Source organism: Trichechus manatus, unplaced genomic scaffold, assembly GCF_000243295.1.
Source record: "Trichechus manatus latirostris isolate Lorelei unplaced genomic scaffold, TriManLat1.0 scaffold00035, whole genome shotgun sequence".
Lineage (NCBI taxonomy): Eukaryota > Metazoa > Chordata > Mammalia > Sirenia > Trichechidae > Trichechus > Trichechus manatus.
In genome coordinates, this window is record NW_004443971.1 from 10,326,837 (window position 1) to 10,340,517 (window position 13,681).

At 51.0% G+C, this 13,681-nt stretch overlaps 1 protein-coding gene across 1 annotated transcript in view; it reads right to left on the minus strand.

Annotated features, from left to right (window-relative positions):
- TMCC2 (transmembrane and coiled-coil domain family 2) overlaps positions 1-13,681 on the minus strand; it is a 45,466-nt gene that overhangs the window by 13,801 nt on the left and 17,984 nt on the right. The gene's annotated exons all lie outside the window — the stretch shown is intronic.

Sequence of the window (13,681 nt, forward strand, 5' to 3'; positions counted from 1 at the left end):
AGCTGAGCCCTGGGGTTCTCTCTGCACCAAAAGTCTCGCTTCCCTGGCTGCTCAGAATCCTACAGGCCCAGAAGCAGCAGAAAGAGCTTCTGGTGAGGCCACACTATACCACCAAGATGACATCAGTGAGCATACCCCCAGGAAAGGCATGTGCCATCTCCCTAGTGAGACGTGTCAGCTCCACTCCAGGGACAACTTACTCATCACCACAATAAGTAAGCAACAGGAAAAGGGGATGGGGGCTCAGCGACAAACCAACAGCCTGCTAAGAGAAGAGGAACAAATAGGAACCAGGAGATAACTGCCAGGCAAGCTGGCAGGAGATAGATCCATCTTCCTCTATGATTCTGTTCTTGTCTTTGGACCGAAGAGATGTTCCCAAATCTGCCAAAGATGCAGAACTCCCTGCTCTGGGGATGGGGAGCAGGAAGCCCGAGGCATTGTGGCATGGTGGGAAAACCAGTTCTCTGGGTCTGAGTCCCAGTTCCACCACTTATTTGCTATGGGACCTTGGTCAGTCACCACAGGCTCAGAGACTCAGTTTCTATGTCTGCAAAATGGGCAGGCTGCCCTACCATAGAGCAAATGGGAGGAGCGTGTGAAGTGTAGGGGAGCTTGGAGAGCCTTGGCTGAAGCCGAATATATTTGGCAGGAAGATATGCCAAAGCTGGGCTCCCTGGGTGCTGGCTAAGGCCTTGAGTGGCAAAGCAGAGTGCCAGGCAGTCAGAAGACCTGCTATAAATCCTCACCCCATCTCTGCTAGCTTACAGCCTGGACAGGCCCTGCAAATCTGAGGTTGACAAGCTTCTTCGCCATTGCAAGAGGAGGCAGTGGCTACTATGCAGCAGCCTTGACAGAGAGGCCTGAGTGAATGAGACCCGTGTCATCAGGAGGTTGAGGAGAGGGTGAATGAGCTGAGCCTCTGCAGCCAAGTCTCAGTTTTCCTAGCTGCAAAATGGTACTAATGATAATTCTCTCCCGGGGCCTTAAAAAAAAAAAACAAAAAACAAACCAGTTGCCGTCAAGTTGATTCTGACTAATAGCAAATCCATGTATGCATAGTAGAACTGTTTTCAAGGCTGTGACCTTTCAGAAGCAGATCACCAGGCGTTTCTCCCGAGGTGCCTCTGGGTGGGTTCGAACCACCAACCTCCTCGTTAGTAATCAAGTGCTTAACTGCTTGCACCACTCAGGGACTCCCCCAAGGCCTTGGCAAGGATAAAACGGGAACGTGTGTGAAAATGCCTGGCACACAGTAGGTTTAAATTTAGTAGAGGACTGTTCCCAAGGCTCCCTCACCACATGTGTATGCGTGCACACACACACATGCACACGATCCACATGAAACTACAGGTTTGTGCACAAATCAGACTGACCCTGGAAGACCTGCCCAGGACAGGGAAAGTCGGAAATGCAGCTGCCAGATGACTCAAAGTGGAGACAGCAGCAGGCAGACACGGGACCGCTGCAGCGAGAGAGCTAAACCAACAGGCTCTGAAAGGACGTGAGCCGCAAAGTAACGATCATTCTGCAAAGAAAAGGTGCTGCTGGGTAAACACCAGTCCTGCATATGTCCTAGTAAGTCCCGTCCACCCCCACTCCCTGCTGCCTCCTCTCTGGCCTGGCTGAGAGAGGCCACATGTCAGCCGAAGCAGGGTGGTCGCAGTCCATTCACAGGACCAGCAGCTTCGCTCTGTCCACTCTTCCACACTGAGCCTGAGTTTGGGGGTGGCAAATGGGCTCGGCCACCCTGCAAGGGGAGGCTGGGAGGCTGGCCAGGTCCACACCCAGAGCTCTTCTGGGCACCCCTGGCAGGTTTCAGCCCTCTCTCTCACTGGGTTCCCGAGGTTAGCTTTTCCTCCATATCCTTCCTGTTTCTTCCTCTTCCTTAACTGTTATGCCACATCCCTTCTTTCTTTAATACTCTTTGCTATGGATTGAGTTGTGTCCCCCAAATAGGTGTTGTAAATCCTACCCACTATGCCTGTGAATGTAATCCCATTTGGGACTAGAGTTTTCAGTGTTACATTAAGGAGGCCTATCACTGTAGGGTCACCTTGGAGATATAAAAAGAGTAGATTAGGCACAGAGATGGAAGTACAAACAGGGGGAAGACAGATGTCACGTGAAGATCACCAAGGAACCGAGGAACAGAAGCTGAAAAGAGACAAGGACATTCCCCCAGAGCCAACAGAGAGAGAGAGCCTTCCCCTAGAGCCAGCACCCTGAATTTGGACTTCTAGCCTCCTAAACTGTGAGAAAATAAATTGCTGTTTGTTAAAGCCACCCACTTGTGGTATTTCTGTTATAGCAGCCCAGATAACAAAGATACTCTTTGAACACTACATTTTTCCTTTCCTCTTCTTTTGCCCTCTTTATTATTCTTCAGTCCCCCTCCCTTTTTTAAATCTTCCTACTTGCAGTTCTTTCTCATTAAAAAAAACAAAACGCATAAACCACACATTCTGCAGGTGGGAAACCCGAGAAGTCACAGGCTTTCAGAGCAAACAACACCGCTGAAGGGCAGCTAAGTTTAGTAGCTTAGAGCACAAGGTGAGGCCTCAAAAAAAGCTCAGGCTCCAAATGGGTTGCGGGAATCTCCCAGGTAGCATTCCTCCTTGAAAGGCCAGGCAGCTTCCTGAATGCTCTCAAGCCCCCCTGGGAATGGGAGTGGTCGGTATTCAGAAATCCCTCCCCCAGCACTCACTTTCAGACCCAGTTAGAAACTTAAGCTACCAAAGAGGCCTGCTCCCCTGGGAAACGCGGGAGGAAGGTTAATATTCCTCAGCGTGAACCAGAGCCACCACAGAGGGCACGTTTCCTAGGAGCAGGTGGAGAGACACAGCCCTATGAGCTGGAAAAGAAAACAGAAAGGGCCAGGGTGGTGGATGGTGGGAAAACTGTGGGGCCACCCCCAGGTGAACACACCATGTCCCCACCACCACCATAGCTGCTACCAGGGGGACAACACATCTCTCCGCCCCCTGGTCCTTTGCCCACCTAATGCCACAGACACACCTCTTTAGGGAAGTGCAAACAGTTAACATGCTCAGCTGTTAATCAGAAGGTTAGAGTCCACCCAGAGGCTCCTCAGAAGAAAGGCCTGGCAATCTATTTCTGAAAAAATCATCCACTGAAAACTCTATGGAGCACAGTTCTACTCTGACACACATGGGGTCACCATAAGTCGGGGTCAACTCTATGCCAACAAGTTTTGAACACGGAGAACCACTCACCTAGGTCACCTTTGTCACTATTGTTAGTTGTCTTCAAGTCAATTCTGACTCATGGTGACCCCACGTGTACAGAGTAGAACTGCTCCATAGGGTTTTCAACGCTGTGACCTTTTGGAAGCAGATCGCCAGGAGTGTCTGGGTAGGTTCGAACTGCCAATCTTTTGGCTACTAGTCGGGAGCTTAACTGTTTGCACCACCCAAGGACTCTAGGTCACCTTTGGGCAAATCAAAATTTGTGCTGGACAGGTAGAAAAGACCAATAGTTTCATGCCTCTCATAGTCACTCCTAGGAACAGGCCCAGGAAAAAGTGACCCAGAGAGGAAGTAGCATCTCCTTTGGGGGCAATTTTCAAGAAGCAGAGTGTCCCGCTGTTGTTGTTAGGTGCCATCGGACTCCCAGTAATTTCATACGATAGAGTAGAACTGCCCCATAGGGTTTTCTAGGCTGTACTCTCTATAGGAGCAGATCACCAGGTCTTTCTCCCATGGAGCGGCTGGGTGGGTTAAAACCACCAACCTCTCGGTTAGCAGCCGAGCACTTAACCATTGTGCCACTAGGGTTCCTTAGTACCCTCTACCTCACTCTGTTTGCCCAGAATAGTTTAGAATGAAAGAGTCCTGGTGGCACAATGGTTAAATGCTCAAGTGCTAACCACTAGGTCGGGGGTTCAAACCCACCAGCCACTCCACAGAAGAAAGATGTGGCAGTTTGGTTCTATAGAGATTTACAGCCCTAAAAACCCTGTGGGGCAGTTCTACTGTGTCCTGTAGGGTGCTATGAGTCGGAATCCACTCGACAGCAAGAGGTTCTAATTTAGAATGATTCCTTTCTAAAAGCAGAGGATGGAAACACAGAATCCTTGTGGGGTCCCGCTTACTCAGGGCTCAGAGCTTACCGGGAGCTGATGTGGTTAAATGAGAAATAGACGTAAGAGCACTCTGCAGACTGTAGCATGCTGTTCAACTGACTGTCAGATGCCAGCCAGGAAGCTTTCAAAGGGACATGACAGGTATAGCCTGGGAAGCATGCCCACAATGCCACGGAGCCCCTGAAGACTTAGTAGACAGGCATGGGGCCCAGATAATATTTGGGTCTGAGGCAGCCTTCTCCGGCAGGGAAGAAACCTTACATAATGAAGTTAGTATTACAGAGCACTTGTCTTTCCAGGGCAGGGCTCACCTTTCCAGCTGCCCAAAGAAGGCCTCCTGGCCACAGTATCACCTAGGATCTGATTTAGCTTTTGCAGAACATGCTGAATTATTTACTAGCTATGAATACTGGCCCAGCTCTGGGGTCCCTGGGTTGGGTATCTGGAGATACTTTTAAAAGAGAAAGGCATGCAGGGAGAACTCCCCTATATCCAGACCTGAGGGAGGTCAAAGGGGACAAAAGAAGCTGGAGGCATCTGAGTCAGCCTCAGGAGGATGTGGGAAATGGGCTGGGGAGCCAAGAGCAGCCAGACAACCTATTTGCAACATCCCTAGTGCCTGTCACTGGGGAGAGAAGGGAGATGGGAGAGGTCTACTGCCCCTGAAGCTGCACTCATTATCCCCAGCCCCCCACTTCAGCTCGGGGTGCCCTGGGCTCCCTGGGAGCCTAGAAGGAATGCAGTGGGGCATGTGCATTCACCTCTGCCTCTATTTCAGAGCCCTCTGCCCCTTGGGGTATAACTAGAGAAAGCCCAAACTGCCTGTGAAAAGAAAGAAGAGGCAGAAGCAGGCATCAGGTTCATGATACTATATTTCCATTGCCTCACCTGGCACCAGAGGGGACCAGGGTCATGTTTCGCATCTCAGGGATGTGGCGGATCCAGGGAGGAATTTGCACAGTAGCTGAGGAGACCTGGGCCAACTCCCGTGACCCGTGCCCACACCACCAGCCCCGGCTCCTCACCGTCTGGAACCTGATGACAGAGAGCTCCCCCGGCTGTTGACTGTTATCGGCTCTGGCCTGGGGAGCTGACACCTGAGCCTTGAGCACATCTTCCTCTCCGGCAGCACTGGAGCATGTCCGTGTCTGAGCGGACTGGGGCAGAGGTGGAAAATGCGAGGGAGACAGCTGGAGACCTGACCTGAGGACCCTCACTTGTGCTCAGGACGGCATCCTCTTGGTCCCCAGGGCCACAGAGAGCCAGAGGCATCTCTCCCAAGCTTCTGGCCTGAGCTTAGACACAAGGGCGGCAAGAAGGCGTGGGCTCTGACCTTGTAACTTGGAAGTTATCAAACTTCACCCCCTGTGCCCCAGGGACTTCTATGCTCTCAGGAGCCAGGGCTAATTTGGAGAGCACTGATCTCTATTCTAACTAGAAAGGAAGTCATGGGAAAGAGGGATAAAGGCAAATTCCGGAGACCAGCTGTCTGCTGGGACAATTACTGAGCCCACAAGTCTAACAGTCGAGAGGATGCTGCTGCTGCTTGTATCTCTGGTGTCACAGCTTTAAGAAAAGGCAGAGGTTTCATTTTTTGACTCCTCTTCTGACTGGACCAGTAAAAATCAGTTACTATCTAGTTGATTCCGACTCATGGTAACCCCATGTGTATCAGAGGAGAACTGTACTGCATAGGGTTTTCAGTGGCTGATTTTTTGGAAGTAGATCGCAAGGACTTTCTCCCGAGGCACCTCTGGGTAGACTTGAACCTCCAACCTTTCAGTTAGCAGCCGAGCATGTTGAATGTTTGCACCACCCAAGGACACCTCCTGATTGGACAGGACCTCTGAAAGGCAAGGGGCTTCACCTGAATGTGAGGAATTCAAATCAGACTAAAGGAAGAACTTTTTGACTTGCCAGGTACAATGAGGTAGTCTGCCATGGTGAGGCCTGAAGGCCCCTAGGTAATTGGGCCTTTTAATCACTAAGATGGGGCCCTGGTGGTGTAGTGGTTAACAGTTTGGCTGCTAACCAAAAGGTTAGCAGTTCAAATCCACCAGCCGCTCCTTGGAAACCCTATAGGGTAGGTCTACTCTGTCCTATAGGGTTGTTATGAGTTGGGAACGGACTCAATGGCACCTAATAACAACAATCACTAAGATAGGGAGCACCAGTTCCCGGCAACTCCCAGAGCCACCCTGCCTGGCCTGGAAAGTAGGCTGGCAGGACAGGCACCGCCTCAGGGGGCTCTTTGAGGCCTGCTGGGCTGGCTGGCTGCACCTGTGGCCCAGGAATCTTTCCATGACAGAGAGGAAGAGAGGGTGAGACGGGGCAGGGGAGGGGACAGAGAAGGCATCTGTCCTCCCAGCTCCTGACAGGAAGCCTGGGTGCGAGTCCAGGCTGGCATAGGCCCGAGTGCGGAAGTGGCCCTGGAGGTGGATGCATGCGTGTCAACAGGCTGAGGGACCCAGGAGAAACCTAGAGCTGGGCCCCTTCGGCTTCCTATGTGCCCTGGCCTATGAGCTCAGACATAGGAGGCTCCATGGTGGAACAGCCTGGCCTGTCCCAGGTGCTGAGGGGATGTGTTTAGCAGCCTCTTCAGCAGAGCCGGCCCCGCCCTGCAGGCTCGCAGACATAAACAAACCAGGGGCCCTCAGCATCTGCCAGCATCTCAGTCTTCTTAGCAAGGGCCTATGGCTAAGGGAGGCCCCTCGCTCACCATCCCTCAGCATAAACAGGTGTGCTTACTTATGCCAGGGCAGAGAAGAAATCTTGTTGCTGGGTAAATCTGGCAGGGGAGTGTCCGAGAGGACAGGGTGTCAGGGTTGGTTCTGGTTTAGGTGATGAGCTGAACTTCCCCGCTCTCCTGTCTGGGGCCTGGAGATAACAGCTCCATGAGCCACAGGAAAGCGGCCAGGGGTGACATCATCTCCCTGCCCTCCCCACCTCACCCCACACCTCTTGTAGTGGAGATCTTGGCCCTCTCTCCCACCCTACCCTGTAAGCCAGGGGGGCAGCAGGCTAGTCCAGCAATAGAAGGCCTCTCACAACTGAGCCCTTCCATGCTAGTCTCCAAGGCTGCCCTGATGCCTCTGTGTGCTCCCGGCTCTCACCCCATGCCCCTCCTCGCCCTCAGGGGGGATCAGCCACATTGCCTAGAAGGGGAAGAGCAACCAGGGCAGGGGCTAGCCTGGCAAAGCTGGCTGCAAACCCGCACTGCTGGCTCTTCCCCTCCACCCATCACCTCCTGAGGCCCTTCACCTGGATGCACCTTGCTGAGGCCCTCCACCCGGATGCGCCTTGCTGAGGCCCTCCACCTGGATGTGTCTTGCTAGGCCCTCCACCAGGATGCACCTTGCAGGCCCCAAGGGGCGAGCTGGGTGGGGAACGTGGTCACAGCTGGGATAGGTCTTGAGCATGGCAGAGAGGGAAGCAACGGCAGAGCCGGACATGGAAGAGATGAGAGCAACAGAGTACAAACTGCTGACCCCCGAAGGGACTAATACTGTCCCTGAAAGTGTGGGAGTTGGTGATGAAGGCAGAGGGGAAGAGTTGCTAGATTCTTCTAAGAGCGTACACATTTTCCAGGAAATGCTGTTCAGCAAAAAACGAAAAGTTGGAGTCAACTCCATTTCCACTCCACATACAACCAGCAGCTCCCGCAGCAGCTGGTTTCCCAGAGGCTGAGACAACGCACCCACGGGGAGCCCACATGTCACCTACCCTCTCTAGTCACAGGCCAATGACTCGAAAGGCAGCAAGTGATGACACATTTTTTATCCACTTTACAGATATACATCATACAAAAAACATACAAAAGGCAGAATGGCAGGATAGAGATGACAGTTTGTTTTTGTAGCGAAATTATTTAAGGCACAACTTTGAAGACAGCTGAATCTGGAGGGAACAAATGACAGCCAAACCACCACAAACTTCATCACCAAGGGGAGCCTCCCTGAACCGGGAGCCCCTCTCTGCTCCTCTGTTGCACCCCTGCTCTCCTTGGGTTCAAAGTCCCCTGCTTTCTTAGGTGGTGGTGGGGTGAGCCTTTCCAAGACAGCTTGGGAATTTAAGCTGCCCCCATGGTGTTTCGGTAACTCAACTCTGGCCTGGGCTGCTCTGGTCCGAAAGCCAGCTGGTAAGCTCCGAACAATGGCAAGGGTGTGGGCCGTCAGGGAGGCTTATGAATTAAAAATAGATGCTAGTAATCGCAGGGCACTTGCCGAGCCATGTGGGGCTGTTTACTAGAGAGAAGAATACCTTCTATTCATGCCCAGAGACCAGGGCGGAACCACCACAGGGATCACACACCCAAAGGCCTCCGGGTCTAGGGGTCAGGGGACAGAGCAGGGCCTCCCCATGGCTGGAAGACCCCTTTCCTCCCAGCACATGGAAGCACTCGCTCTCCTCGGGACCCCAAGGGCCACGGCCATCCCTGGAAGGTCAGCTCACGTCAGGAAAGCTATATAACTGAAGCGGAAATGCCAACCAAGAGATAGCGTCCCCGAAAGAAGAGAACAGGATACAAGGAAAAGACTAGTCCAAAGAACTAATTGTCCACAGCTACCAAGGCCTCCACCGGACTGAGTCCAGTACAGCTAGATGGTGCCCGGCTACCACCACTGACTGCTCTGACCAGGATCACAACAGAGGGTTCTGGACAGAGCTGGAGAAGGATGTAGAGCATAATTCTAACTCACAAAAAAAGAAAGACCAGATTTCCTAAAGGAGACTGGAGAAACCTCGAGAGTATGGCCCCCAGACACTCTTTTAGCTCAGTGGTGAAGTTACCTCCGAGGTTCACTGTTCAGCCTGGGAGTGGACAGCCCCGTAAAACCAAATGAGACTAACGAGGTACAGGAGTTCAGTGACAAGGGCCAGAAGACAGAAGGGGACAAGGAAGCTGGTGATAGAGAACCCAGGGTTGAGTAAGGATATTGTTGATGTGTTGTGAGATTGTTAACCATTGTCATAGGGCAACATTTGCAGTAACTGTTAAATGAGAAACTATTTTGTTCTGTAAGCCTTCATCTTAAGTGAGAATAACAGCACAACTGGAAGAGCATAGTCAATGTCACTGAATTATGTATGTAGAAATTTTTGAAACGGTGTATCTTTGGCTATGTGTATTTTCACCAAAAAAAAAAAGGTTGAGAAGTTAGAGGGTTGATATGTTGTGGGGTTGTTAACCAATGTCATAAAACAACATGTGTACTACCGTTTCATGAGAAACTATTTGTTCTGTAAGCCTTCACCTGAAGTGCAATAAAATTAAAAATTAAAAAAAAAAAGAGATAGCATCCCCTCCCTGGGCTGAGGCAAGCCTGCTTCCTGTGGATGTGTGTAAAACGGGCCCTAGCAGTTTGAGTGACTTCAGAGCTCAGCTTGGTCTTGTGAAGATTCTGGAAACATGGATCTAGTCTTCTGCTTTTAACTGGCTTGTGGCCTCAAGCAAGTAGCCTCTTGATTCCTCTGGGCCTCAATCTACTAGTTGCTATTGAGCTGATTCCAACTCATGGCGACCGCATGTGTGTCAGAGTAGAATTGTGCTCCATAGGGTTTTCAATGGTTGATTTTTCAGAAGTAAATCACCAAGCCTTTCTTCCGAGGTGCCTCTCGGTGGACTCGAACCTCCAACCTTTTGGTTAGCAGCCGAGCACGTTAACCATTTGCACCACCCTGGGACTCCTAGGCCTCAGTCTGTTGTCTATAAAATGGAGATGATAATACCTGCTTTGCCTGTTTCACAGATATGTTGTTAAGGTTAATCAGACAGTACATGTGACAAAACTCTAGAAAGCGGAAAGCTCTGAACAAGACATAAAACTGTCACAGTAACAGTTTCCCTATTACTACCCTGAACCCAGGGAACTGTCCTCCAGTCAGTTCACCCAAGAGTCTCTGGATCTGGTAGTCCACGTGCGGGCGGCAAGAGAATCCTCCCTGCCCTCGGATACCTCAGGACAGAGTGAAAACCAAACAGAAGCCATGTGGAAAAGCAGCTCACCAGCTGATGTGCCTGCCCCCGCAGCCCCTGGCCCACTGCGTCCCCAGTCAGCAGGTATCACAGCCCACCACCCCGTTGGTCCGTGCCCACTGCCCACCACCCATCCCTCCATCTGCTCAGGCAGCTAGAGATCTTCATGGGAGCCCTGGGCACCCAGAGGCCACAAGGTTCACATGTTCTCCCCTCGCAAAATAGCTGTAACACCAGGGCCCCTCACTGGACAGGATTTTTAATTTGATGTTTAAATGTATTCACTGACTCACCTTTGAGAGCAGGGGCCTGGCTGCTGCCCCATGCAGGGCCCTGGCACACTAAGGGTTGAACAACCCAGTTCACTCTGCTGGGTGCCACTAGCTCTCTGTTTCACAGGGCCCCATTACCCTCCGAGCCAACTCATCCCATCTCATGCTTTGAACAGACTTCTCCCCCAGTTAAAGCTCTGCCTGCAGATGGTCCGGTCTCCTGATTTTAAATCCTATCTATATTCTGGCAACTCCCAAATTTATGCCTCAGCCTGGCTCTCTCCAGGGACTCCAGACTCACACATCTGACTGCTTCTTTGGCAGTTCCACACGGATGCTTAAAAGCCATCACAAACTTAACGTGGCCAAAACCGAGCTCTGATTTCCACCACCACCCCCACCCACTCTTGTCAAATATCTGTCCCACTTGCCATCTTCCCCAGCTCAGTCAGTAGCTACTTCTTCTTTCTAGTTGCCCAGGCCAAAGTCCTGGGAGCCATCTTTGGCTGCTCCCTTTCTGTCAGCCCCACATCCAATTCATCAGGAAACTTCGTGGCTCCATCTTTGAAGCAAATCCAGAATCCAGCCATGTCACAGCCTCCACCACTCCCACCCTGCTCCAAGCCACCATCACCTCACCCCTGGGTCATTCCAACAGCTTCCTAACTAGACCCCTGCACATAGCCTTGCTCACAGCCTATTCTCCACACAGCAGCCAGAGTGATCTTTTTAAAAGGTGTCACTCATCCACACAAAACCTTCTAATGACTTCTCATCTCACTGAAAAAAAGTCAAAAGTCCTTTTCCTGGCCCACTAGGCCCTATTGAATCTGCAACCCTCCTCACTCCCTCTCCTGTCCCCAGCCCACCTCTCTGGTTTTGACTCTTCCATACTCTCCAACTTGTTCACTCCACTCCAGACACACTGCACTCTTGTGGTTCCTTGGACACCCCAGGTGCATGCCTACCTCAGGGCCTTTGCACCTACCTGTCCCTCTTCCTAAAATGCTCTGCCCCAAATGTCCCCATGGTTCATTCTCTCAGTTATCACAGAGCCCTTTTCTGACTACCCCACCACTCTCTGCCCCCTCACTCTGCTTTTATTGTTTTTCAGCACTCATTACAATGTGATATGCTGTGTACTCATTTCTCTAATGTTTGTCTCCTCCTACAAGCTAGGATGCAAGCTCCATGAGAGTACCAGTTTTGTTGCCATCAAATCATGGTGACCCCATGTGTGTCAGAGTAGAACTGTGCCCCATAGGGTGTTCAGTGGCTGATTTTTTGGAAGTAGATCGCTGGGACTTTCTCCCGAGGTGCCTCTGGATGAACTCGAACCTACAACCTTTCAGTTAGTAGCTGAACACGTTAACCATCTGCCTATCCTAGGACTCTTCCATGAGAGTAGGGGCTTTATTTTCATTCCCTGCTGTTTCCTCAGTGCCTACAACAGTGCCTGGTACATAGCAGATGCTCAATAAATATCTGTTGAATGAAGACGAGACTGGGGGTGGGGTGGGGGGAGTGGTGAAGATGTCCAGAGGACTAATGAGGAAGGCAAAAGGGTAGTTGCTGACTTGAAGACTGACTAGGTGAGGCTCTGCTATAGACAAATGGACCATAGTTACCTGTGGGATAGCCCTTTCTTCTTAAAGAAATCTAGAACCATGGTCATTTGTGGAATATATGAAATGATTCAACATTTCATGGGAATGATGATGCTGAAGCATAGAGTTGGGGGCTGTGTCTGCCCATCACTGCCTAGGCTTACTGCTGGTGCACACAGAGGCAGCACAGCATGGCAGGAAGGGCATTGGATTTGGGGTCAAGAGACCCAGGTTCTAGCACCAGCTCTCTTAGTAGTGATGTGACGTTGGACAATCACATCCACTCTTTAGGTCTATTTCTAAAAGTTAGATGTCATCATCTACCTGGCTTATCTACATCACAGGACTATTTTAATGAATTCACATAACAATGTCTACAAAAGCACTTCATAAGTTGGAGATGTGCAAAACAAATGCGAGCTGCTGGACGGTGCCTGGCATATTGCATGCACACAAATGTTTGCTGAATGAATGAACTTCAATCTCAAGATGCACAAGAACTCAAGAACTGACGTGAGGACAACCCTAGATCTTGTGTGTGGACACTTACTTGTTTTGGCGACAACCTATGGTTTACTATTTGATACCAGAGTCTCTCTTGGAACTTTGATGCTAGGTGACCCACTGTTGTGGGTGTAGCATGTCTCTCAAAAACGTGTTGAAGTCCTAATCCTGGGTATCTGTGAATGTGTCTTATTTGGAAATAGTCTTTGGAGATATAATTAGTTGGGTTGATATGAGGTCCTAGTGGAACAGGGTGTGCCCTAATCCAATATGACTGGTGTCCTTATAAAAAGAGAAGAGACACACAGAGGGAAGATGGCTATGTGAAGACAGAGGCAGAGATTGGCATGATGCAGCTACAAATCAAGGAAGGCATGGGGCCACCACAAGCTGGGACAGACAAGGAAGGATCTTCACCTAGAGCCTTTGGAGACAGCATGGCCCTGCTGACACCCTGAATTCAGACTTCTCACCTCCAGAGCTGTGACACAATATAGTTGTGCTGTTTTAAGCCCCCCAGTTTGTGGTCCTTTATTACGGCAGCCGCAGGAAACTAATACACCACCAAGCCTCACAGCCCTCAAATGTAAGGCTCTGTCTGGTCATCCATTAGTTCTCCCACTCTCATTTCCGTATCACTCAGGTTCTCTTCTGTTTCACCCCTTCTTCCCCTTCATTCCACGGCAAACAGGCTACCTCCCTGTCCACAATACATGCCCCTTAGAGGACTACATCCACATCCATGATTTCAACCTCAAAGCTGACTTCCAAAGCTCTACCCCAGCCCAGTCCTTTCTCCCATAAATCCCACTGCCAGCTGGTCCTCTCTGGTTGGATGCTTCCCAAAGCTGACTGGAACTTAGTCTGAGGGCACTTGGTCCACCCCAGGCTTTCACTGTGGCTCTCCTTCCTCTGCAGTCCTCACATCCACGCTCCTCTCTCCCCTTCCTCCCACATTTCATCACTCTGGAGGCAGGACTGGCATTCTAGTGTTCTCAGTGTTGCTTCGGCAGCATCACACCTACACCCTCATGGACAAGCCCAACCTCCTCTGAGGTTCCTGCCATCGCGTTCTACCACCCTCTGCCCGCCACTCATCACAGCACCGCTGCCCTCCCTCCTGGCCACTCCTCTGTCTCTAATGCCTTGTTCACTCCAGCCCAGGCCTCCTCTCATCAAGTCCTGCCAACAGTCGGGAGACGACAATGGTACGTGG